This window comes from Oreochromis niloticus, linkage group LG16 (assembly GCF_001858045.2).
Source record: "Oreochromis niloticus isolate F11D_XX linkage group LG16, O_niloticus_UMD_NMBU, whole genome shotgun sequence".
Taxonomy (NCBI): Eukaryota; Metazoa; Chordata; class Actinopteri; order Cichliformes; family Cichlidae; genus Oreochromis; species Oreochromis niloticus.
Genome location: NC_031987.2, coordinates 14,721,057 through 14,747,176, shown reverse-complemented (window position 1 = coordinate 14,747,176; position 26,120 = coordinate 14,721,057). Strand labels below are relative to the sequence as shown.

Below are 26,120 nucleotides of genomic sequence, written 5' to 3'. Positions count from 1 at the left end.
GCCTATTTTATCCACTATACAAGTATTTCATTCGAGGGAAACATGGAAATTGGAGGCTGAAATTGAAAAGTCTTCTTTGAGGAGCTGGCTCTACAGAAGACTGAGTCATTTCTCTTGTTCTCTTTCAACAGCCCAAAAATAAAAACTAATGCATCAGTGATTTAATGGAGTGGTTCGTTTGATTAAACAGAAGAAAATAACGTGTATTCCACTTCACACTATTTCATTTCAACGATTGTAGGTTGCAATTTATCATATATTGTGATAACATAAAGAGATACTGCAGAGAAAGATGGCAGATCCCGTACATACAGGATCCACTGCTTCACTATAGTACTACTCTGAATTCATTTTTTCCATTTATTTTTTCATTTAATTTTTTAACCAATAACAAACATGAACAGTCTACCTCTGTCTAACCCCTGACCAAGTGTCTTTGGTGTCACAACTGACTGCATGGGTGACCAGGGTAATGTTCACACTCTGCATTGGATACACATTGCATGTACCATGAAAGTGACTATGAGCTTCTTTCCAGATTGTGCCCAATTTCATGGTGCTATACACTCACAGCATCAGTTCATCACACTGATTTGCCATATATCTACTGTTTTCCTGTACGTCTACAGCATGCCAGCAATAAAATTAAGCATTTTGCAGCTTAACTTATACATGAAGTCATATAAGAATGACTTATTTTACTTCTATGACTTACTCAGCACAGAAGAAAAAATTTTGATGTTAGGTTTTAATGTTCAGAGTAGTTGGGCATTATTAAGTTGACTTTTAATTACAGTGTTTTGTGGCTATTAATGAGTTGGGATTTGTTTTCCATTCCACAAATACACATAAACTGCCGACTATGTGTAGCTGGAAGTATAATATGCTTACTGGTGATGTGTTTTTATATATTTCTACCTGTTATTTGACATGCAAGACAGCAGATGGAAATTATGCAGCAGCTAAATCTGGTACAATGCATCTTTTCTCTTAGGAAAGTACTGTTTTTTACTAGTTTGTTTGTACATGGTCCCTGACAAATAAAGTGGCAATGAAAATGAAATGAATAACTGTCAGGTGAAATAAACAATCAAATGAAAGGGCAGCAAGAGATCCAAGAAAGAACAGATAAAACTACCAAAAACATCCACAGAGAACAACCAAAAAGTAAGAACAAGTAAGAGGAAGAAACAAAAGGAACCACAATAGACAAAGGACCAACACTAAAGGATGAGACTGGAAAAGAAAGAAATGGGGAACACAGACAATCAGAAATGGTGAGTAAAAAAAGCAGAAGCAAAACCAGCAGAGATATGACTTCAGGTGATTATCAGAATAAAACAGGAAGTTACTAATACAGAGACACAGCCTGCTCTCTAAAACCACGTGTTCATCCTCCCTTACACACTCTCACTCCATCTGCAAGTTCATGTGGAAGGTCGACCATATTAAGTGCCGTTTCAAACCCACCACACTTAAGTGGGAGTGGGTTATAAAGCCCTCCAACACTGTGTCTGCATTTTCTGCCAGCTTATAAATGCTGCTCCTTGATGGTGCAGTGTGTACCCAAGATAAAGGATTGCTTCAGAGAAGAATAAAATCAAATTGCTAACGTCAAACAAATGAAAATACTGTCATATTGAAATGGCTCAAAAGAGACAGAAAGAAAAAGGAAAAGACTTTGTTTTCAAACAGCTACTCCTTTATTGGATGATCACATGACTTGCATCATTACAATGAAAACCTTGAAAAAAAAAATGAAATGAAATGACATTATAAATGACCTGTAATATCCTTAGAAAGCATTCTAGGTTTGAAATTCTGAGTGATCTATAGGAGTGAATCTATTTTTATATAGTCTTATTTATCTAAATTTTAAAGCACTTTGTGCCTGCTTTGGGAAAAGGATTTAAAAAGTTCATAATTTTCTTAATAATATTTTTTTTATTAGAAATGAGGACGGGAGAAAAGAATAAAGATGTTTGGGAGTTTTGTAATCTTTTTCCTTATCTATGTAAACACATGAATGCAACTGAAATGGAATAGACACATTTTTAGCAAGTGATGGACAGGATAGACCAGACACATCAATCTGACAGCAGTATAAATCACCAAAGACGCTGATTGAAAGCTTCAAGCTCTGTCAGAGAAAGGGCTTCCAAAATTCCTTCTGTACCCTTCAAATAAGAAACTGTTGACAACCACTGTTGTGTAGGGTCAGGTTTGGATCTGGGCCATAGCTTAGCAGAGAGTGACAGACAGGGATGTAAAGGAAACATGGGAAAAGAGAAAACACTCAAAAAAAACAAAAAACAAAAAGAAAGGACACAACAGTATGTAAAATGTACAGAAAATGGGTCAAATGCACCAACTGTAGAGTTAAATAGGTAAAGATTAAAAGTAAAAATATATGTGTTTTAAAGCAATCCTGGGATGCCAGTGCAAACCTGAGAACCGTGTAAGTGAGATCATTCCCTCGTTGATGCCATATTTCCTCCCTTTATTCCTCTCACCCTCTTGGCCTTTGTGGTGAGAATAATAAGCTGGATGCAACTCATGTGTGTGGTTGTGGTTTGATTAACCTCTGTTCCAAGCTGTTGCTCCACACAGTATCATTACCTATTGACCTGCAGGTGCTCAGGGCTAGGGCCAGTGCAAAGGTCTGGAGGTGTGGGACTAGCAGTGGTAACAGGCCCCGGCCTAATTGTCTGTTCTTTGTAAGCTGAAGTTATTGGCAGCTGCCACTGTCTCCACCACTCCATTCTAGATATGGCAAAACGAACCAGAGCTTGCTAATTGCAATGGCCTTTTCATCATCTCAAATCAAGCACTTTCACACAAGCCAGGAGAGGCAGCATCCTCTCAGACCTTTAGTGAAGTACTGTAAGTATAGCACTGAGCTCAGAGCTGGACAGGCACATTACCACCACCACCACCACCACTCTCAGGATGTTATGCACTCTCCCTGAGTAGCTGTGGGTATTTAGCACACAGCCCCACTGACCTCCTCTCTCTCTCCTTACCTGAATCCCATAACCCGATTTTTACCAGTCATTTACGAGGGTGGTTGGCAGGAGAAAGGATAGCAGGCTGGATGGTGGGTGTAAGTGGGGGTGCGATCGCAGGGTGGTTGGAAAGTTCAGTGGTGCTGGATTGTGAAAGAGGGCAACTGGTCCTCCTGACAAGAGATCAATACTGTCCTCCGAGTGGTTGGAGTCAAGCTGCTGGGTCTGACAGGGGGCCGTGTGGCGTAATTGGATCAGGGGGCGCAGCAAGTCGCCTGCCCACCCCCCTTCAGTACTGTCACAGCTGTCACATGTCATCCCCCTGCACTGCTGTCACCCCAGGAGGCTAGTGGTTCTCTCCCTCTCCCCCTCCCCTTCGCACCCATGCAAATGTCCACTTAGCAGATGAATGCAGCCAATATTAGGCGCATTTTTCATGCTTTTATGCAAAAGTAAAATCTATGTCATTTGAGAATTTCATGGAAATAAAGTCACCATTTATTCAGAGCTGAAAGAGTGAAACCGCCTGTAAAAAGTGAAAATGGTTTGGTTCAGCTTATTAAAAATGGAAAGAAAATAAGGCTTTGGAAAAACAAACAATGAGGGAGTTGAGGATTAGAAGAAATAAGAAAGAAAAGGGAAAGATGAAACTTTATAGACAACATAATGAAAAATCTCTCTCTGCTATATTACCTCATATAACTCACCAGTAACACTTAATCCAAAACTATTGATTGACTGATGTGTAAGCTCTCAGAAAGTCTGTAAAATGAACCATGCATTGCGAGGTGTAGCTTGTTTTCCAATAAATATTGTAGCACTATTGCCAATGATCTATGGCCTTTCCAATCAAAAGAAGATGTGCAGTATCTTAATTAAGTTAATTTTAAATGAGTTACCTGATCACTTTAATCTGTCATTTTTCAGAAAAGCACCTGGGAGATGACGATCGATTTCAATGGGCAAGACCTGTGTGCTGTAAGAAGACAATAAAAGAGATCACGATTGTGTTCAGTCTAGATTACTGCTGAAATCAGTGTCTCTTTCAATTCCTAAAGGGAAACTGAGAATCTTTGGTTCACCGTGACTAAAACGCTTCCAGAATCTCTCTGTTTTATAGCGCCAGTAATTGTTCCCATTTCATCAAAAACAGCCTGAGCGCATTTGGAATAATCACAAATCATCTGACAGACGCGGATATTTCTGAGTGCAGACATCACAGAGCTGGGTGGATTAAAGACTGGTTAAACATTAAACAGGAATCCATATGTAAATTTACAGCACCAATTAGGAGACACTGTCTGTGATGTTATCCTCCAAGAGACTCTCTGCCCTCAATTTTCACACACTTAATCAAATTAAAAGCTTAGGAGCGGCGTGATTATCGGATTATCATTGATACATGTACAATTCCTTTTAGTTTGGGTAAATGAAGGGTGGATTCTGGTACAATCTATACAATCGTTTGCTTTGGAAGTCTGCAGTTTACGGGGAAAAAAAAAAACCTAAGAATTGCTTACTTTTTTAACAGAGCAAATATCAATTTGTATTATATTTCCTAGATTCAAATCTAGCTTTTTTTCCCTACAGTGTTTACACAGTGGTTTGGTTCTCTTAACAGGGAATTTGAATGTACAAAACAGTTATGTCTCTTGTTTGATCTTGAAGCTTGAAGACTCACTGACCTCATGGTTGGAGAATCGTTTCCACAGCACATGTTTCAGAAACGGGTTCAAACACGAACAGAACAGACACAAGCAAACTCTTAAAAAACACACAGATGAAGCTGAATCACGGTTTCACTGGTCTATGACAGAAAGGCCTCCTTGCGGGACCGCACGTTCACCTTGGCAGCCTCAACGGTTCAGCGGCCACACGGATGTGGTTAACAAATGGGGAGAAAGCTGACCAACTTCAGGGCGGTTGCAGGCCTGTGCTAAGTGATCTGTATTCCCAGTGAATCTGCTGTTCCTTAACCCTGTGAAATTAAGACAACTTCCTGAAACTAGCCCTGCCGACCTCTAACATAATGCAAAATTCAAAAAGCAGCATGCATCAATGTCCTTGAGTAGAGTAAAAGGGAAAAAAACCAAGACCAGAATACAGCAGGGATTTTTATTCAACTAAGCATTTTTGGAAAATCTTTAAGACCATCTACATTATACATAATATACAGCACCCCCCCTCTAACCCCCCACCCATCTCACCATGCCACAATATGCCATGTGAGATGGCTGTTTAATTTTTTTCCCTTCTGTCTCTCAATTTTGGAGGCTTTTCTCCACAGCAGGAATTCCATGAGGCTATACCCAAATTTTGTCAAGGTGTTTTGTAGACATAATTCACCAGATACCACCTGCTGTAAGACAGTTAACAGTATAAAGAACAAGGCTCTTAGAGTATCGAAGGAAAGTAAAGATTGGCAGGTGAAAGTGAGGCTTACAGGCTGACCTACACACAAGACCTCTTCATCCGTGACTCATAATCACTACTCTGGGGGAGTCACATGGTCTGCTAAAAGGCAGCCAAAGCCATTATGGGGGTGCTTAAAACTCCACTTAAAGATCACTTTATAGCCTATTACTTTAACTGTGGTTAGGTATTTACATGACACCTCCAGCAGCTTTTTGGTTTGGTAATATCTGTGCTTGTGGGTAGAGCATCTTATGTGACTGTCTGCTGTGACAAAAGTAGTCAACATTCAATCCCTATATAAAGGCCCTAATCTCTGTTTGTCTACTGAGGATCCCAATGGGGGACAAAGACAAAAAATATATATTAATGGGTGCACATAACAAAAATCACACCTTATGGCATTATCACAAAGCCTGAGATGCCCAATTTCTTAGTTTTTTGCGGGAAATATGTATGGTGGCTTTACATGCTGCTGCTGTTACACTGTGTATTACATGACCGGGGTCTGGTCCCCCAGCAGGATAAGCTCGGATCAGTGGAGACAGCCCCTACCCTGGGGTCAGCGGCGACCGCAGGACCGTGCCGCTTTGACATGACGTTGAGCTGGGGCAATGGTGTGTAAATAAAGGGAGAGAATTGTGAATCTTGTCATGGCTACAGCGAGCGCAGCAGAACAAGCAAAGATGGTTGCCCGCAAACCTGACTGCGAGGTTTGCGGCTCTGCACGGAGGTGGCCGGGTGGATGAGTGGCTGGGGAGGAGACTGACTGCCATCACTACATCTCACAGCCTTCCCCTGCCCTGACAGCTCAGTGACAATTCAAACAGCTGCTCACTGCTGACATATGACTCAATCATGTACACAAATGAATGGCCATATGAAAACAATTTGGGCTATCGGAGAGGCCATGGCAGGTATTCTGCTGTTAACAATTCAAGTTTTTCCTGAGCTACTTAATCATATCTGAGAAAGTATGACTATGTATGTAGTAGCTGACTCTGGTCATTTACAACTTCCAATAGGCCCTTTAATTTTCCCCTGCCTCTTTAAATGCATGGTATATAATCACGCTAAATAAAAGGCCATTATCAGACGTTTTCTGACAATTAGGCTACAGATGGTTCAAAGTAATTATTGTACTTCAATATTTCTATATCCTGCTCTGTGTGAACTCCATGCATTGTGCAAATGTCTCCTCAACAAAGGATTACAATCAATTAAACATTTATGAAAATGGCATCGCATCCTGTAACACCAAGCTATTTCCCCTGACATTTTGCACCTATTATATTTTCAGTCATTTGATGATGGTCCTGACTTATACTTGGACATTTTGATAAACACTGCTGACAGTGACTAGACTGAGACAAGGTAACCGAGTGTAAGTCTCTTTGAGACATCTTGTGTTTCCTCACGGCTGGAAGCTCACGTAAACAGATTTGAAAGTTATTAAGAACTGTTGAGAAATGTCTTTAACAAACAAATCAGAGCAAAACACAATGATTACAACCATTACCTATATCGAAGGCATTGTATATGACTGAACCTTTAAAAGGCCAAAAAAGCTAAGGATCTTTTTTTTTCCTTTTCCCTTTTAAATTGAGGTGTGTAAATAACATGAATGGAAGTAAAGAGAAATCTCTGAGAGAAATTATTTAAATTCATTTTCCTGACTTCATTTACACCAAACTCTTGATATAGGTGCTTTTAACCTACAGCAGAAAAGATACAAACACAATAAACAAGAGATGTGAGTATGTGTAGGGAGAGTGCGTATGGGTTGAACTTGCAGACACCTTTATGACTAAAAAGATTCATATCCTCTATTTATCATTCATATCTGTGTTTATGCATAATACCATTTCACATTATATGACTCCGTTTAATCAACAGGATTTACATGAAGCAGACTCCTTTACTGACAGAGCTTGTCTAATATGAGTGAGGCCATGGGGAGATGTTGTCAGTGTTTGCCATTGGGTTTGCTCATACCTGAGACTGTGATGAATATCTCACCTCTGTATAGGTGGCTGATTTTAATTCAAAAGTGAAAAAAACTCCCCCAAAAAACTCACTTGTCACTCAAAGATTTGAAATGTCTTAAGATATTTTTTTAAATGGCTGACTCAATGTGCTATTTTTGTAAAACTTCCAAATTTTGAATTACATGCAAATTATAATTAGCTTATAACCTTATAATTACCGACTTCATAATATGCTCTTCCAATATACAGTATTCATTCTACATAGTCTGTATGTCATGAGATGTTATTGCAAGAATAAAGCTTGACATTGTGCTTGACGTTGTGCTTGCTTTAATGCATTTGTACAAAAAGCTCTACAGTTCATGCTGCTATTCTGAGGAAGAGTTTGAATAAACAGCATGGTTCATTCCATTATAATTCTTTATTCACCTGCCATATCATGGAAATTTCAACAGTCATAGCAGATTAACCTTGTGTGTGCTTCCTATGGCCCCCTCTTTGATACATTTACATGCATCCTGCTCATAACCCCCGTTTAGCAAATTATTGCTTTTCCATCTTTTTCTCACTGACTTGACCTTCCTCTTGCAAAATAATCACAACTCTTATGCTGGAATATTTAGTCATAGTGATTATATAAATAATGAATGCATTAAGGTTGGACTATTATCTTTGTATCTAAATGCAAGTGGCATTGAGGCACTAAATAAGACTTACTTTAATACATTCACTAAATGTTGCTGCTGTAGTATCAAAACATAGTTTGAATCACAGGAAGGCTCAAAATTTAAAATCAAAATAATTTTTCAAAATAAATGGAAGACCATATCTCAATGACACAGTAGCTCATCCACCTCATGATCAATCACAACTCCCAGGTCATTGTAATGTGTAAGTACAGAAAAAAAACCATGATTTCTTGTTGTTGGTTGGCAGTATAATAAAAACAAAAGAATAACAATAAAACAATAAAAGTCAAAGAGAAGAACAAATATGACCTTAATCACAATTTAGGTGAAAAGCCATCAGCTGGTCATTGTGTATAAGTTGAATAAGCAACTTACATCAATTTAACTGATGGATGACAGATGACTGATTGTGCATTATCGGTCTTTTGGCCAAAACTGTCAAACACACTAGTGTGTAAACTACATCAGTTTAATATTGTAAATTAAGTTGATCCTGCGGTGGACACATAACTCTTTTGATATTCATCCAGGGCGGATTCAGATTTGCATTTTCAAAGTGAAGAAAATGTTATTTTCACATAATTTTACCAGTCTTTGTACTTTAAAAATATATAAAACACACAGTTTACCGAGGATAGATACAGCGATGATTTGTGTCACTGATTCTATAAGCCTCAAACATTAAAGATGCCATTTTGTTTCACTGTTCTTTTTAATAATTGTTAGTTAGATTGACTTCTTTTAGAAGGAAGCTCATAAAACAATATCCAATTTGGAATTGGAAGCCTCAGATCACAGCAATATATTTCTATTTTATCTGAAGCAAATGTTTACCAAAATACAGTGTCAAAACAGCAAGTTTGAATCACACACACACACAAAAATAAGCTGTCCAAAAGAAGTGTCATCACCACATTTCTTAGCTGTAACTTCTTCAAGTCTTCACTGGTAGCATGGCAACTTTTGCACCTAATTTAAATAGGTTTGAAACAAATAAAAAAAAAAGATAAGCAGCCTAGATTTAGTTAAATTTGGACAGAATGAGGTTAGTGAATTCCCTCGTTCTGCCTTTTAGTCTAGAAAGCAGGTAAGTGTTCATTTCAAAATGTTTCAGCAATATTATATATCTTTGAAATTACAAAACAGGTTGTGTTTATGCTTGGTCCACATGTGGTTCATTTACAAAGGTAGCATGTTTAAAATGCAACTAGTCAGTGAGATCAGTTCAGCCATTTCTGCAGGCGCTACTAAAAAAAACCCACAATGTTGTCTTTGGTGCATCCCTGGCAATCACAGGTAGTACCTCTTCCCATGACATGTTTTGTCCTCTGAGCAAAGTTGCTGACATTGTTGAGGGATGAGTGGATACACAACAGAGCACTGCTTGAGATATGCTTCGCACTACACTGTATTCACACTACTTTAAACAAATTAGTAATGGTATCCCCAGGTGTATTGCAGAATATACAACTGTGTGATTAGAATATCCATATGCACTGTGGGACCCAAGGTATGTAGAGGGAGATATGAACCTTCCATACAAATATGAAAATCAGCAGTGTCCCCCTATTCCATATATAATCAGTGAGCCCACTGCAGGAAGAGATATCAGGCTAGCTTTCCATTTGGTGATAGTGACATGCGGCGGCATTAAGAAATCACCCTGAATGTGCCGGAGTAGATAACTGAACATGTTGGGTGTCTACTGGAGATATATTTACACAAAACAGGGAGCAGATAGGGTAGATCTAATTGACTAGGTAGTAGTTTGCCAAGGTTGGTGTGGCAGGTCTCAGAGTCGAGTGGATGAGGGGCTTACAGAGAGGCCGTCAGAGAGCAAAAGATTAGTGCTGACGTCTCTGCCACATCAATTACAACCTGCTGCTTGGCTGGGGAGAAATCCCCACGACTGCCTCTTCAAGGCCACCAAGCACAAACTGGGTGTGTCAGAGGTCGTCCAGGGGAGGAAGCAAAGGGCCTCGGCCGTCCCAGTGGGAGTCACTCCTGTGAGCTGGTAGTTCAGAGTCCCCTGTGGAGGGAGGTGCCACAGAGAGTTTCACAGCAAACACCAGACCTGCCACTCAGTGAAGCCACAAGGTCCGACACAGTTGGGGGTAGTGGAAAGAATGGAGACTACTGTATAGCTTAGGCTATTTTTCATACTGTCTTTATGTTTTTGCATAAATGTATAATAATAATCTCATATCATATACATTAAACGGCTTCTTCATTACAAGTCATCATGCCTAATTTAGCAGTTAGAGAAATCCTCTTTGCTCTATCAAAACACCAAACCCACATGCAGAGCAGGGATGACAATCTGTATCTAGATAATGACATTTAACTCGTTCAGTAAGAGTAATGCTATTAAGTTTTTTATGCAGATTATTCTACAATTCTATGAAAACTGAAAGACATGTTTTAAAGATTTTGTTTATTTGAACACACTTATTTAGAATAAGCTCTCCATCAGTGTTAAAAGTAAAATTCTGGGGGAATTGTTATTGTACTTTGTTGTTAAACCCAAATGACTTCTACTATAATTCCAAACACTGCTGATTCCAAAAAATATACAAGGCTCAACAGACAAGAACACAATGCCCGGGTGCGCTGGCCACCAGGCCAGAACGGCATGATGCCATCACACAGTGTTAGGTCTCCTAATCTGCTTGTCTGTTGTTGTTGGACCAGTCAGAACCCCCACCCCAGTTCATCCAGATCTGCATCCTTGTCAGCGGGGGGCTGACATCAGGCATTAGCCAGTGGGGCCTCTGATAGTACCAACACCTTCGCTTTTGGCTTGAACCCCTACCACGAACTCCACCACCAGGCAAAGAAGAACTATGACTACAATGTCCAAAGCACTCAGACTGCTAAATTATTTTTCTTGATGTGAGTGTTGCTTCAGCAGTTATGTTATACTTCTACTGTTCACAATTTTACATCTTCAGGCTTTTGTGCTTTTATTGGCTATATCAAAATTACATCTACTTTATTCTCTATTGTCAATTTCCAGTCCCATCGTATATACAAATGATGTCATTCAACCTGTCATACATTGTGTGGTGAGGACAGAGGCAGAACAGCATGATAAAGAACTAAGAAGATCAATCCTTTAGTTGACTAAACAAGTAGAAAATGGTACTTCAGAGACTCAGAGAATGGCATCATAATCCCATTAACTTTAATTAGATTTATGTGATGCTCACCTTTCTTCTGTGACAACAAATTAATGATAAGCCAAAGAGAATTAAAACAGTGGTAAGTGAAACCCTTTTCTTCCCCCTAAGGCTCTCTACTGGGTCCCAGCCTCACCTAAAAGCTCATGAGAATTTAGATCAAACCCCTCCTGTGTAGAGCTGAGTGAGACCGGCCATAAATTGCTAATAGACTAAATGAAACGAGGTAGGAGGCTCCTTCTCAGCAGCAATTACCCCTTAGATGTAGTCATTCATATCCCTGCATGTCTGGTTTCATCAGGGCAGCACCGGCACTTTGTCAGGCTGTCTTTGTTGCACAGCATCGGGTTGGTTAGAGGACCGACCATAGAACCGATATGCAGGGGAGCATTTGAAACAACAAAGTGCCGTTTGACTGGCTGGCCGTTCACAAGAATGGCACCTCTTCCTGCCTTTCATGTAGCATGGGTTTGTATAATCAATTATTAATCAAAGTTGCGTTTTGAAACTGAAACTCAAAGACTCTGCCACACTTAAGTAACTCCCTGTGTTTTTTATTTGCTTGGTTGCCTTTTCACTGCTTTATTTACAATGCTCTCGCGGTGTTTAAGATGAGTTACTATGAAGCTAAAGTGTGTCTTCATGGGGTAGTGAGTTCATTTTGGGGGGCGCGATTTATAACAGCCAAAGGATTATTATGCCAGATGATGACCGTGAGCTACAGTGAGTTAAATGTCCAATCAATCATATGTTTTATACTGTGCAGAAAATATGTTATGTTTGAGTGGCTATTTGTCCAGATGTATAGTATTTACCTCACCGAAATGAGACTCATTAGGTCAATTTGCTCCTTTTTAGTATATAAAAGCATGACAGGGTTATGTATTAAGAAAATACACATAATGACAATTTTGGTGCTATACATACACATACAATATATACATACATTTTATCTATAAATAATATATATAAATCTTTTTAATTAAAGTGAGATTAAATTTCTACTTTTACACTGAAGACAAAACAGAGTTAAACCAGATAAGGACTACAAGAAAAAGTAAAGCCGAGCAACAACAAGCTTGCGGGCTGAATCAATAACAGAGTATTGATGAAGATCTGCCACATCAGAGTGTGTGCTTTAAGATTTTGGTCTTTTTGGCCTTACAAAGATTATAACAGAATTATCAGATCTTTGTAAAGAGGCACAACAAATATATCTTGTTCAGGATGGAAAATTGTGACTCATGATTCATTAATTTAGTTTTTCTTCAGCAACAGAGGATAAATCAAGCTCCTATAAACCTCTACAGTTGTTTTAGCGTTCATTTTTCAATGGAAGATAACTGAACAAACACCTATGAATAAATATTGTGCCACTTGCAACTCAATTCAACCACTTGATAAAAAATTCATCCATTGTTTGGGAAACTCCAAACTCTTCTGTCCACCTTTTATTGTTAGACAAATTGAAGTGTGCACTGAGGGAGGGAGACCAGCAGTAAACACAGAGAATCTATTTAGCCATCCCATTCCAGGGCTGAGAGGAGCGCTGGGTCCTTCAAAGGCAGAGGCAACAATGTGAGTGACATCAGGTCATCCTGCCTCCTCACAGTCACCTGGCTGATAGAATTGTTCTGGGGGGAGATAGGAGGGACGTATGAAGCACAGCTTTTTTGTCATTGCCATATCTTATGATTGATGGCTCCATGGCCGCAGTGAATCTGCCCTTTTTAAATAATTTATGTGGCCCATCGCTATGGACAAGTAGCTTATAACCGGGTTGTTATTTTTCCATTGACTGGAGAGATCAATACTTTAAAGACATGACATAGCCACTAATGAACTACTTAAATGGCTCTCTGGAGTGCAAAACAATTTACTCAAAGCAAAGAGTGAAAACACTTTTATTGCACTCCATTGTAAAGTTCTACTTTAATGGGTAAAGTGTAAACAAGAAGAAAAGTGATGTCCAGTATTGGAGTCAATTCTACTTGAATTCAGCACGGTCTGAATTGAAATTGCAATCCAAATAAAAAAGCTCTATTTTTGAATTCTTAAATGCTGGAAATCACTTTGGTAATGTGCATTTGCATTAAATCTAGCCTGGTGGAGTGTCCTCAAAGTGACACTTCTAAACCCCAAATAAGCAGAGCAATTCCCTAAAACAGCCCAGTAGAGTTGCACGTTGTAAATCAAAAGGCCGCTGTTCATTCTCCCTCTAACAAAGTGACAAATTAGGCAAACAATAGTGTTTGAATTCTTATTAAAGTTGATTAATTCATATCATTAGCTGATCGCACAACAGCTCATAAAATATACTAAATTAATTTCTTTACTGTGATTAATACATGAAACACTTGAATTAACATCAATAAATCAATTTGTGAATCAATTACATTATCATGTTTAAATACAGAGCTAATAGTGTACATTAACTAGAAGTGTAGAAGTGATCATATATCATTTGGCATTGTAAAGAGGAAGAGCAGAGGAGCATCCTTAAATGATCAACGATTAAAGAGATCCAACTCTTAACCTTAATAGGTCCCCGTACAACTGCACGATGATGTTACTGCGAGTTATCTACAAGGAGAATCTGATGTAAGCCAAGCTTCCTTTAATCTTAAATTAATTCAGTACAAGATTAGTGTTGCTGATGCATATAAGTGATGTAAACTCTGACAGCAAAGCCTCTGCAAATGCACTATTTTAACAATACTGATACTAAAACTAAGGCTGGGATCATCTCAAACAATTATTCTATTTGATACATAGTTTTCCTGCTGCAAGCTAAGCCTTTTTTTCCATTTATGTTAAGGATACTATAAGTGAAGTGAAGACAAGATGCTTCATCCAATTTAGCACCTGGAAACTGCCTTGTATAAGTGACTGCTTGCTTCACTATGAACAAGCCAGCTATGAAAGGCACGTCAAGACTTCTTTCTGGTTGCACCGCGGAGAGCTACACACTGTAGCTGCCTTAAAGGGCTGCTGCACAGAGGTGTGAGAGGTCCTCTCAACCAGATGTTGTGTGGATCAGTCAACAGAGCTAACGTGACACACTTTGTAGAGAATTACACTTCTACCACAGCGAGCTTAGGGCCTATATGGTCTCGCTAATAAACCTGGACCTTGTAATGGCTGTCTGATCACTCAAACGTAGGAGCAGTAGCAACAGGAGGACAAGGAAATGTCATCCAACATGGATAGAAAATGTACCTCCACCTTTGTTTAAGGTTCATGCGGGCTGAGTTTGATTGGTTTCTGTGTTTGTGCCAGTGCTTGACTTGTTAGATGTTATACGCACCAGACTTAAGAGTTTTTTTTAACCACTTGGCCTGCTGGGGAACCTGGCTGTCCAATATAGGCAGGGTTTATGAATGAAGCTCTACTAGACCTTAAGGAGCTGCACTTAACATAACCTGAGCAGATGAACAGTAAAATAAAACTACTTATAATGGCCAAACCTAATGAATTGCAAGAACATTTAGCGGTATTATTCAAACGAGTGAATCAATAAGGCCAACTGAATTTTTTATTGCCATTACTATTGACTGATTTAATAAATATTAGAAATATGTTATTTTAACCCCCAAATATGTTGACTTCTGGACAAACTATTGGTTGGCGTAGATATATATATATATATATATATATATATATATATATATGAGACTATGGATCAATGCATTGTTGATTTTATCTCTTTTCATAAGATTTATTGACGATCGGAAAGTATTGATCGCCACACTTATCTTTATCCCCATGGTTAGTCTGTGGTTTGTACATACCTTTTGTGTGCAATATCCCATACATGTCATCTGTACACAATAGACACACTGTGACATAACATCAATAAAGCAACAGCGTAATATTTGCATATCACAAAGGTTCCACGTGACAATTATTTAATAAATTAAGCCACCGATGTGTCTAAATGTCCCTTTCTTTTTACAGTTCTAATAATTATAATCCCTTTAAAATCAGAGTTAATCCAAATGCCACTTAAGAAGACTTTCTTTGCTACAGATGTAACAGCCACCGGCCTCTTGTGTCTTCTTCCATAGCTACTGATGTATTCTATGATAACAAATAAAAGGGGTACTTATAAAATGCATGAGTGAATCAAAATGCTTACCAACTTGAAACAATCCATTATTATAGAAAGGATTGAATTAACTCCACTCTTGCACTAAGGATTGTTTGATGCCTTGAAAGATAATTTGCCATGTAATTCTTTTCACCTACACAGATGCACCAGCATGCGAGGCGTACAGTTTTTGGTTTTTTTTTCCTCTTAACCATGATAACAACCATTAATTCATCAAGAGTAAATAAAATGTTTTGTTGGGAAGGGACATTAATTATCACATTCATCTGCTTGCTGTTCCAAACTGAGCTATAATGAAATGTGCTGTAATAGAGATTGCTCTTGGGGAGGCAAGCCGTTTATGAATCGCTAGAGGTGCAGCAGCTGCCTTCCCCCTTGAGAGATAGAAATTTATGCCGTATACCCTGCTGATTGTTGAGAAGGTAAAGAACCAATAGCAGCATGTTCAGAGGTTTAATTTAAAGTGTGTTTCTCACTAGGCTGCTCACAACACTTAATTAAACTCTGCTGTTTTGGCAATGACAAATGCTGTGGTGCAGGAGGAAGCTGGGCTGCTGTGACTGAGAGGCTTTTGTAATTTCTTTCATGTGCAGCGATGGCCAGATCCAGGTCAGAAACTGTAGAATTAAAGAACTAAACAAGATTCAGACATGGGGAATAGGAGGGCAAGGGGGTGGGCGGTTACAGTCATTTCTTTCGCAGGAACACATCTATTTTTCTCTCTTTTTTACGTCCTCTTTTTCATTTTTGGAAAGTTTTGTCATAGATTTATGAGGGCTTAGCTCCCGTGCCTGGTTTTCCGCACGTATTGCCTTTCACACTGTCGTTTCCTAAGGCATGTGTCTACTTGATGGAGACTTCAACATTTTACTGAAAGGTATGATGAATAAAATGAATAGCATGTTCCTGCACAGAATATTGTTCCTATTATTTTGTAATGGTCTGATCTTTCAATTAAGTCTCTTACCATGACTCTTGATTTGCAGAATCATATTTTTACCACAGGAAACATTAAGTTTAAAATATTCAAGCAAGTGCGAAATTTAACTTCAGAGGTCTAACACACAACATCAAACTCAGAGCAGTCAACAAACTGACAGGGAGTGACTAATAGCTTTTTTTCAGGGTATAAATCCAATTCATGCCAAACAAAAATCTTATTTTGTTTCTGTAATGGTATGAACCGTATTACTGTGCATTTCATGAGATTCATTTAAAAAGGTGGAGCCAGTCTAGCACACAGCCTCTGCAAAGCCCTGCTTGCTGCCGTGTTATGAAGTCGCAGAACTCTGGCTATACTACCAGGAAATAACCACAAAGATGCCTGCAAGGCATAAACAGGAGCTGGAGCATTTCATTCAATAATGTAATCCATACTTTTAGGTAAAAGACTTAAATTCTTATGTACTTTTTTATTACTTGAGTGAATGGCACCACACATTTTTTTTTCCTGTCACATGTCAATCTTTTTACGCAGACCTTTACCAGAACTGTATAAATAAGTAGTGTTTTTACTGGTGCAAAGCAAATAACAAGTCACATGATACAATTTCAAGGTGTTTCCCGTGAGCACAAGCTCCTCAAGATTTAGCACCTTTAAAGGCTAATACATCCTATTTTAGTACATTCATCTTTTTCTTTTTTGTAACCTAATGTTAGATACTATTATTAAACTCTATATAGAGAGAGTCTATAGCTTATGTTTTTGCCATTTTCTCAAGGCAAATTCTCTCTCCAGTGCAATACATTAATAGATATGGACAGACAATTATAACTGTCTTCGGGAGCATGTAAGAATGTATCTACCCATTCATTTTGAAATTTAGTACAAAAACACCATTAGAGGTGAAAATGTTGTGACTGTGAATGTGAGCATTAAATATAAAAACAGAAGCACGCATATGTTAAAAAAAAACCAAGAAACACTGTGTTTATTTAGCTGCTCATATAGGGGATGCAAACAGCTCTATATGTATTTTGGTGTTCTGTAAATGCCAGGGAGACACAGCAGCATCCGTTGGAGTTAACGGTGCAGCACTTTTGTGTTCAGTAGCACAAATCATTAATCATGAGGCCGGCCATATTCTTGTAGTGCCTGTGCTTTCATTACTGGGCCTAATTAAACAGTTCTGTGAACTGGAATCTCAGATTCCTCTGTTACAGATTATCATTAATTATGGTGAAAGTGCTCAGAGATGTTGGACTCAATTATATTCTGCTCAACCCTGGCAGTGGGGTGATTCATTGTTCTGAGCACTCCACAGCCGTACTGTCTCTGCTTATCACCAACCTCCACTTTTGTAAATTGGGCTCTGCCAGCCAACAAACTAAGAATTATGTGCTGCTTTTTTCATTACAGACATGTTGGAGGAGCACAGACCAATTAAGGGTGGGATATTTTGTGTGGAGTGATGAGGCAGGCACTGGTGCAAGGAGATGGGGGTTGGATGGGGGTACTAAGGGAATGAGCTCACCACCATGCTTAAGTTGGGGCTTTATTGCCATGTGTGGAGCATCTCTCCACCAGGTCTATTGACTGATTATGCTAAGCATATTTTCTCAATATCTCAATGCTCTCAGTATTGTAATTGTAAAATTAGAATGTGGACAGATATGATACTGATATTTCGCTGCCAGTACTGTATACAAACACAGATTTCCAGTGTTGTGGAGAAGGGTTTAAGTGGAGATTTCTATTATAGTGGCAGCTTGGAGTGTGTCTAGCTGGGAGGAAAGTGATAACTTTTCATAATATTTGTGTATGACATGCAACTTTTTATGCAGCTGAACAATGTCAATATTACTTCTATGGTCTTATGCAGGGTATGTGGGGGTCTATGATGGAAACAGTGTATGAATGAGATTATTGGTCACCTTTTTTGAGGGTCAGAGAATTGAGAGGAAAATCTGAATCAAAGGGAAGTCGACGTTCCAGTGGTAAGCTTAGGCCTTAGCGGTTTGTACAATTTCATATGCCACAGTAGGTAGTGATTTTAATATATATGAAAATCAGGCGGAACCTGTGTGCAGGTGTTGCTTATAATATCACCAGTGGGAGATTTTACAAAGCAGGGCTGTTTTTGTTTCCTCCCACTACAGGGCTGTCTCAGAATGACTCAAAAAAAAAAAAAAAAAAAAAAAAAAAAAAATCAGTCTCACTTCCATTTACTTCAAAAATTAACACCTTGTGGTAAAAAGGGAGAGATGTGAGAGGAAAACAAAGCCCAATCTGAAATGTCAAAATTTAATTTCACAGTATCTTTGTTTTCCTCATAGTTCCTTAAACTATGGCTGATCTAATCCCATAATTCCCTCGGCAAAGGGGCAAGAAGTGGGATTTTTCCTTCAAGTGACATAGCACCAGCTCATTGAAAATGTAATGCACTACTTCCAAGTCACAGGTCAGCTGGCAATCTGAATTTTAAAAGGACTGTGAATAATATTCTGTTTTATTTTGAAAATGAACTTTGTGGCCTCCATCCTGAATCCAATATATGTCTTAATCTTCTGGGCTCTTGAAGCTCACATCCATGGAAGAAGGCCTTTGACTCCTGAACCTAATAAGGAAATCACTTGTTTTCTCATCCGTCTTCCCAGTTTTATTTTAAAAGTATCTGATGAACTGTAAAATATGTGTTATATAATATCAAGGTGTTTCTTCACCTTTCTATGTACAGAAAAAACATTACTCAAGAGAGCCAATACAACACTAATCTGTCAGTAAATATAATGATAATATTATTGTCATCATCATCGTTACCATTTTTAATTATATTTTACAAATTCAGATAGGGTCTCTTTTCCACAGTGCATCCTAAAGATGAAAAGATTATTATTTGGGCATTTATTGTTATTCTGAACTGAACGTGGCTGACAGTGGCAGTGAATTTCAGCGTTAATTACGCACTAACCTTTTCAGAATGGATATTTAGACATGCTGTGTCCTGCGACTCTGAATGTTTCAGAAATGAAAACATCCAACGACCGATCAGTATCTACTCACATTAGCATAGCGTTTTAAAGCCCAGTGCCCTAAAACATGCCACGGAAATCCTCTCCTATTTATCTTAAAATAGCCACTTAACTTTGACTGACACTAATTCTTACTACATGAAACTGTAGAAACCCCTCCATTTCCCCCTTCTGTCTCTGTCAGAAAATTACAAAAGACAGAGTTTGTGATGTCCCCAGTGTGCAAATCCTTTTATTCTGTCAGATTACAGCATTTGATATGACGTAGTGCGGCATTCTGGCCTCACATGCCTGCCAGAAAGAAGGGACCTGTCAGCAGCAGAGGAGAGAGCAGTGCAGATCATCACTCTGACTGATCCACAGGCCCAGAGACTGTCATCTCCTCCGACTGTACAAGTCAACACAAATAAAAGTGAGGAAGCAAAAGCCATAATGACTGGGAGAGATCCAGGCTCATTGTGGCCATTACTTTTATTCAAACCTTACAGATGACATGATGTGAAAAATGAGCCTGTGTCTAGTCGGGTGCCCATTAGTGAGTGAGCACATTATCTCCCCTTTTTCACATTGAATCTCCTCCCTGCATGCAGTGGCAGATGCTCCAGAGGAGTCACTCACTTTTATGGGCTTTTGACTGCAGTACTCTTTTAAATACAGGGGCCTCCACTAGGCAGAGATGATGTATGGCTGTCAGTGCTCTTTACCTCACTGACAGATGCCTTCAGTGGATCCCTGCTTAAACCTTCTGTCTAAAACTAACGGGGACAGCTAACCTCTTCCTTCACAGAGCAGACAAGCATGCATCAAATTGATTATTGCTGGAGAGGGGGTGATTTCTAAAAAATCTCTATTACCAGACAATTACAGTGCAATTTACTTAAGTACAGTCTGAAGGCAATCATGAAATACAATTCCCCAAAACCCAAATGAGTACTATACTCAGAACCTAAAAATTATAAATATTGAATCTATTATATGGAGTATAGGAGAAGATAAATTTGATTACCACAAAATGAAGATGGACTAGTGGCCCACACAAAAAAAGAAAAAAAAGGAAGAAGACCCATTGAGGAAATGTTAAACCTCCTGATGCAGTAACACCACTAATCGTTATCAAAAATCCCCAAGATGATGAAGGAAAATCAGTTACTTTGTCAGATTACTATGTTTAAGGTGCATGGAAAAGACTGACAGGAAGAAGAAAAAGTGCTTCTCCTTCCTTTCCATCTATCTAGGTGGCAAATTCATGTGGTACACACATTTAGAAAAAAAAAACTTGTTGCTTGGAGATATTTCCACCTATTTTTTGGCACATTTTCAGAGGAATGAAGCAAAACAAATTTACAAAGCCTCAACTTTGATATGAATTCTACAAATTTTTTCAGTGAACAGATATAACGGCAATTCTTTGCAGACTCTTGCCAAAAACCTCCATCTGATCTTTTAAGGGCTGATGAAATGAACATGTAAAAAGTGGAATTTTAGGAAAATAAGAAAATGTGTGAAGTGAGAAATAAACACAATGTCAGCTGAGAAACATGTGAATAAATCCCCTTTTTCATTCCCAGTGGCCAGTCATGCATCAGTGTACAGTGTGCTGCAGTGAGCAAATATTCAGCAGCATGGAAACCCCCAGAGAAGGTGGAGCTTATTTTTAAAATAACAAACTTTATTCTACAATAAGAAATACATCTAGATGCGGTGCTACAGAGCAAAGCTCAGAGGTTGTGTTCGGTGACAGGGAGCCCTGGCTTCTCTCAGGCATGAGTATGAACCAGAGCCGCTTGGTTCAATCTAATCTCTGACAAGAAACAACAAGCCTTTGGGACACCCCTGGGGTCCACCTCAACACCACACAACATCATAAGCAGCTCAACTCAGAGGGTTAGATCTACTGTAGCTGTCAGGGGAGAAATATGTTTCCATTTTACTACTTCAGTGGCAAGGAAGACCATACAAATGCTCCTCTATTGCCTTCACTATTGCTCACTCGTTTGAATCTCTCTTTTCTCTCTCTTTCGCCTCTGTCAGTTTTCTCCCAGCACACATACTCAAGGGGTTCCTTGGTGACTGCGTCCCATTACTAGCAAATGACAGCTGCACAACAGAGCTGAATGTCCCCAGTGATATCACTCAGTTCACCACATTCCCAAATCCAGAAGTGTGCAGGATAAACAGGATTTGGTAGTTTCAACCCAATTCACTTCTGTCTGTTACAAAAATCTCATATAGTAATTTGAAAAAAAGTTGTTCCAGGGATCAACAGTTATGCAAAAATTGTTATAAGATGTTAATACTTGCTGAAAGAAATTACAGCATTTTATCATTCCCTTGTCCAACACACACAAACTTGTCAGCTGAGTAATGTTAATTTATCAAAAGGTGTCAATACTTGTCAGTGAAGTACTCAAACCAAAGATATACAGAGAGCAGTTATGCATACTTAGTTTCATCATTTTTAATAAATTCCAATTAGTATATTTGCAGATACTGACAATATGACTGGTATGTCAACATTGTATACTGCAGTATCTAGGCCGTTTTTTTAAATTATATGTTTATAATTATTACTGATTTCAATAAGCCTATTTCAGTAAGAGTAAATGTAAATTGATGATAAGTCAATTGCAACAGGCTGTCATTAATTTCAGCAGCAAGGTGACTAGGTGACCATTTTATCTGGTCACAGACAGTAAATTTCAGTACCACAGGGTAATGTTAATACCATCAGGGCAATGCCTGTTATGCACAGAAGGCTTCACAGTATAATAGTTTAAAGACGCAAGTTACTGTTGACTGTTCACATTGTTCACACTGTTCAGACAGTCTGTTCCACTGTCAGTGTTTATCCAAACATACTAAGTTCCAGTGATTCCACAAGGATCTCAGGCATGATTGTGTTAATCACCTGACACACCTGATTTACCGATTCATTTTCCCCATTCATCTTGGGCAAATGTAGCGACAGCTTGCAATCTGTTTGTTTTGAGTTGTCAAAAAGGAACCAAAGGCATGTATCAACACGGAATAAATGCTACTGCAAGATGTCACCGCTGCACATGAGATGATGAATTGCAATCATATGTTAATCAGTCGAAGTTGCAGTGATGAGTTGTTTACATGGCGTTCCGTCACGAACCTTGGGCTGCTTTATAGATATGGGTTCTCAAACTGACAGGAGCAGGTTGCGCTTTGTGGTACTAATGAACAGCCTTAACTTTTTTTTGTTTTGTTCTTTTTATCTTGTTTGTTTTCCAGCACAATAGGAACAACTAAAAATGCATTTATGGATTAATAAGTGTCTTCAATGAAAAATTAACTGAGTTTGCTCATGCGATTATAATTACTTTCTTTAAATTTGGCCACTTGTTATTGTTGTTACAAAATGCATGCATGACAAGCGCTGCTAAGACTGCCTGACAATACTGCAAAACCAGTAGCGTTTTCATCCTTCATCACTCACTGTATTTCTCTCTGATGTGCATGCAAATCCATGTAATGTATGTGCGTGTCTGTGCGTGTCTGTTGTGGAAAGCTGGCCACAGAGCAAACAGCAGTAGGTCCAGCAACAAGGTCAATACTAGCGTAAGTACCTTTTTATTTCCCTAGCCTCCCACAGTGTTAGATCCCACAGTTTGTCCAGCAAACGTACTAATGACTGGAATAGCCTTTCTGCTTTACTTTTGGTTTCCATTGGTAGGAGAATGGGCAGGATCTAGCTGATACTTTAGTAATTAGGTGACACTAATATGACAACACATACACAATCTGTAGACTAATATTGAGATAAAAGGGAATTAGGTACGAAAATCAATATCTCAGATATTAAAACGACCTTAGTATATATATTAACAATATTTTAGCACATAATTTAAAAAGAATATCTAAAATATAATTATTCTCCTCTATTATTAGTATTCAATAACAATATCTCAGAAGTGACCTAACAGTACCTGAAATTTTCTTTAAAAATAAATGTGGAGCTGCTTGGTACGGTTGATAAAGCAACATTATTATCAGGCATATTTTCATGCAGTAATTAACAGCACACTACTTGGCACCATTGATGGCTCTGCAATCTTGCATCCTGTCCTACTGGCACAATACAACCTCTGTCAGTCATCTAAAGTGTACAGTAATGCTGGGGGGTTATATTTGATGCTCTGGTATATTATTTCTTCAAATGCTGCTATACAGAAACAAGCAAAACAAACAAAAAAACACCTTTATGTTTCAGGAGGTGTAAATGCATTAAATTACTTCACGCCAAGAACACCATGCATTCAGAAGCAGCCTGTATTAGCTGCACACCTTTTTTCATCATATCACAAAACAACTGATATCAGACTTCAGATTAATAACCCACAATAACACAACAAGGGACACTTCATGACACACAACAAACTTACAATAATTCAAAATTTACAAAATTGCGCTCCCAAACTGAATGCTGGGTAATGCTAGCTAGCCAGGTAGCATAACAGCATATTATATATCTCTGGGCTCAGACTGTTGCAAGACTCCCTTTTAAACACTGTGATACATTGAGTATCTTTTTTTCTCCACTCAACTCTTTTCATTCTCCAGTCTTATATACTGCTGCTGCATGTCATTAAATTTTTGTTATGGAAAAAAAGTATTTGATGTTTTCTGTAACAAGAGATAAGCTGAGCATGCTGTTCGGATCTTTTATGGATTTGAAAAATATCATACTTTTATTGTCATTTCTGGTCATGCTGCATCTGTGCCGATATTATCGGCCAATATTCATTTACTGATCTATTGGTATCAGCATTTAACTGCCAAGAAACGAAAGTAAAGAGGAAACAAGGAGAACGTCTCTCAACAATGTTATCAGTGTTGTTGCATATTTCGTCCACCAGAGGACACTCTGCAACTTCACTGTTGGCATCACATGTTTTTGAATACCACAAACACAATAATCAGCTAATCTGAACAGAAGCAGGTAGAGTAAATAAACAGCTACACCTAAAAAATGTAAGAGAAATCTGTTTATAAAAATCAGTTAAGAAAAAAAAATAGTCCTATATTTCATAATATCTGATTTTCAAAATCACCAAATATCGGTATCAGTATCGGTCTTAAAAATTCTGTATCAACTGGGCTCTAGAGGACGTGGCACTATATGGCATTACATTTAACCAAAAAAGCATAACAGGCAGAAGGTTAAGCTTTGTGTCAAACATTTATTTTTTGATAAAAGACTCAGGGTAGAATATTTATGAGTTTGCTTGGGTGATTTTATTTTAAGCTATTTATGTTTCATTTCTTTTTATGATGACATTCAAGTGTTTAGTGAGCCATTGTAAACCTTTATAAAGCCACACTTTTGCAGGAATAGTAATAATAATAATAATAACAGTATTGTGACACACTGAAACTGCCAGAACCTTAAAAAATTACTGTGATGTCAATTTCTGCCCAGCACTAATGCACAGCACACTGCAAGTGAAGTATAGCGGCGAAAGCACATGAAGTTTTTAACTGTTAGCTGATGCTGCCTTGAGGACTTGATCAATCCTGCTTAATGAAAATAGCCATGACTCTCTAAGGGATTTATTAAATAAGTGAAAATGCAAACAAGGTAATATTTTTAGAGAACTGGAAGTGACAATATAACGAAAGTAATTATAACAGTATATGAAAAATGCAGCGAGAGGCTGCTGTGTGTAAATAAATTAGAATCAAGAGTAAATAGAAACATCACAAGCACAGACACACTTATAAACTATGCTACAACTAAATTGCTTCCACACTCCATGGGCTCAATATGCGATTTAAAAGAACCTAGCGGTGGCAATATTCCTCTGATATGGTGTTTAGTTTTAATAGGAACCCTCAGCTCAAATATGAGCTGACAAACACAGCAAGACAAACACAGTCTCTCTCCGGCAATGAAATATACACTATCAAATAGACCTGTACCTTTTTGAATCCGCCGTGTGGGTGAAACTAAAGCGCAGAACAAACAGCATTCTGATATGGCTTTGAGGGTGATAACAGCGTCTGACAGGGTGGAGAGAGCAGCCTTTGGGCTCGGTGCGAAAACACAACCTGTGATTGACATGATTCCCTGGCCTTAGAGAAGTTTACCTTTTAATAAGAGCTCAGAGAGGCCCTCTCAACAGCCTAGGCTCTCACCGACAGCAAGGGACGTTTGGGGAGGTGTATGTGCATATGTATTTATGTGTGTTAGGCTTATTTGTGTGCATGTGTATCGACCCACATGTGTATCTGTGCCCACTTGTAGCAGATTTCAATCAAGGATTTCAGCCATGCCCAAATATCCCTTCTCTTTTGGGCTGAGTTGTTTGAAGAAAATGAGTGGATTCAGGATCAAGAGCCTTTCTGGAGGAATTTAAGTCTGTTTGAGGATTATGACTTCTTCATCCTGTACAAAGCCTGCAGAGAGAGCTATATGCTAGCCCTTGGTGGCCGGGCTTAGCAATGCATTCCAGATTGCGATATAGAAGAGATAAAACCCAGGAAAGACATCACGGTGTTGGGCACAAATCTGCAAAATAAACAGGGAAATCTGAACCTTTCCAATTTTACTGTTAAATAATTCTTTCATGGTCTTAGAATATGCATGCTTAAAAAAAATGTTACAGATGTGCTGTAATAGGAGGATATGTGAGAGGGTGAAGAAAGTTTTTCTTAGTAACCTCAAATAATACTGATGAAAACACTGCTCTTTAGCTGATAAACATAATTGCAAGCCCGCTTACTGCCTTTGTGAAATC

General features: G+C 38.5%; 1 long non-coding RNA gene across 4 annotated transcripts in view; it reads right to left on the bottom strand.

Annotated features, from left to right (window-relative positions):
• LOC102082565 (uncharacterized) overlaps positions 1–26,120 on the bottom strand; it is a 102,589-nt gene that overhangs the window by 64,114 nt on the left and 12,355 nt on the right. The window contains exon 4 of one of the 4 annotated variants that reach the window (XR_003216886.1): positions 3,905–3,981. The exons of the other annotated variants lie outside the window; for them this stretch is intronic. This is a non-coding gene — a long non-coding RNA (uncharacterized LOC102082565). The remainder of the gene's footprint in view (positions 1–3,904; positions 3,982–26,120) is intronic. 4 annotated transcript variants of the gene reach the window in all.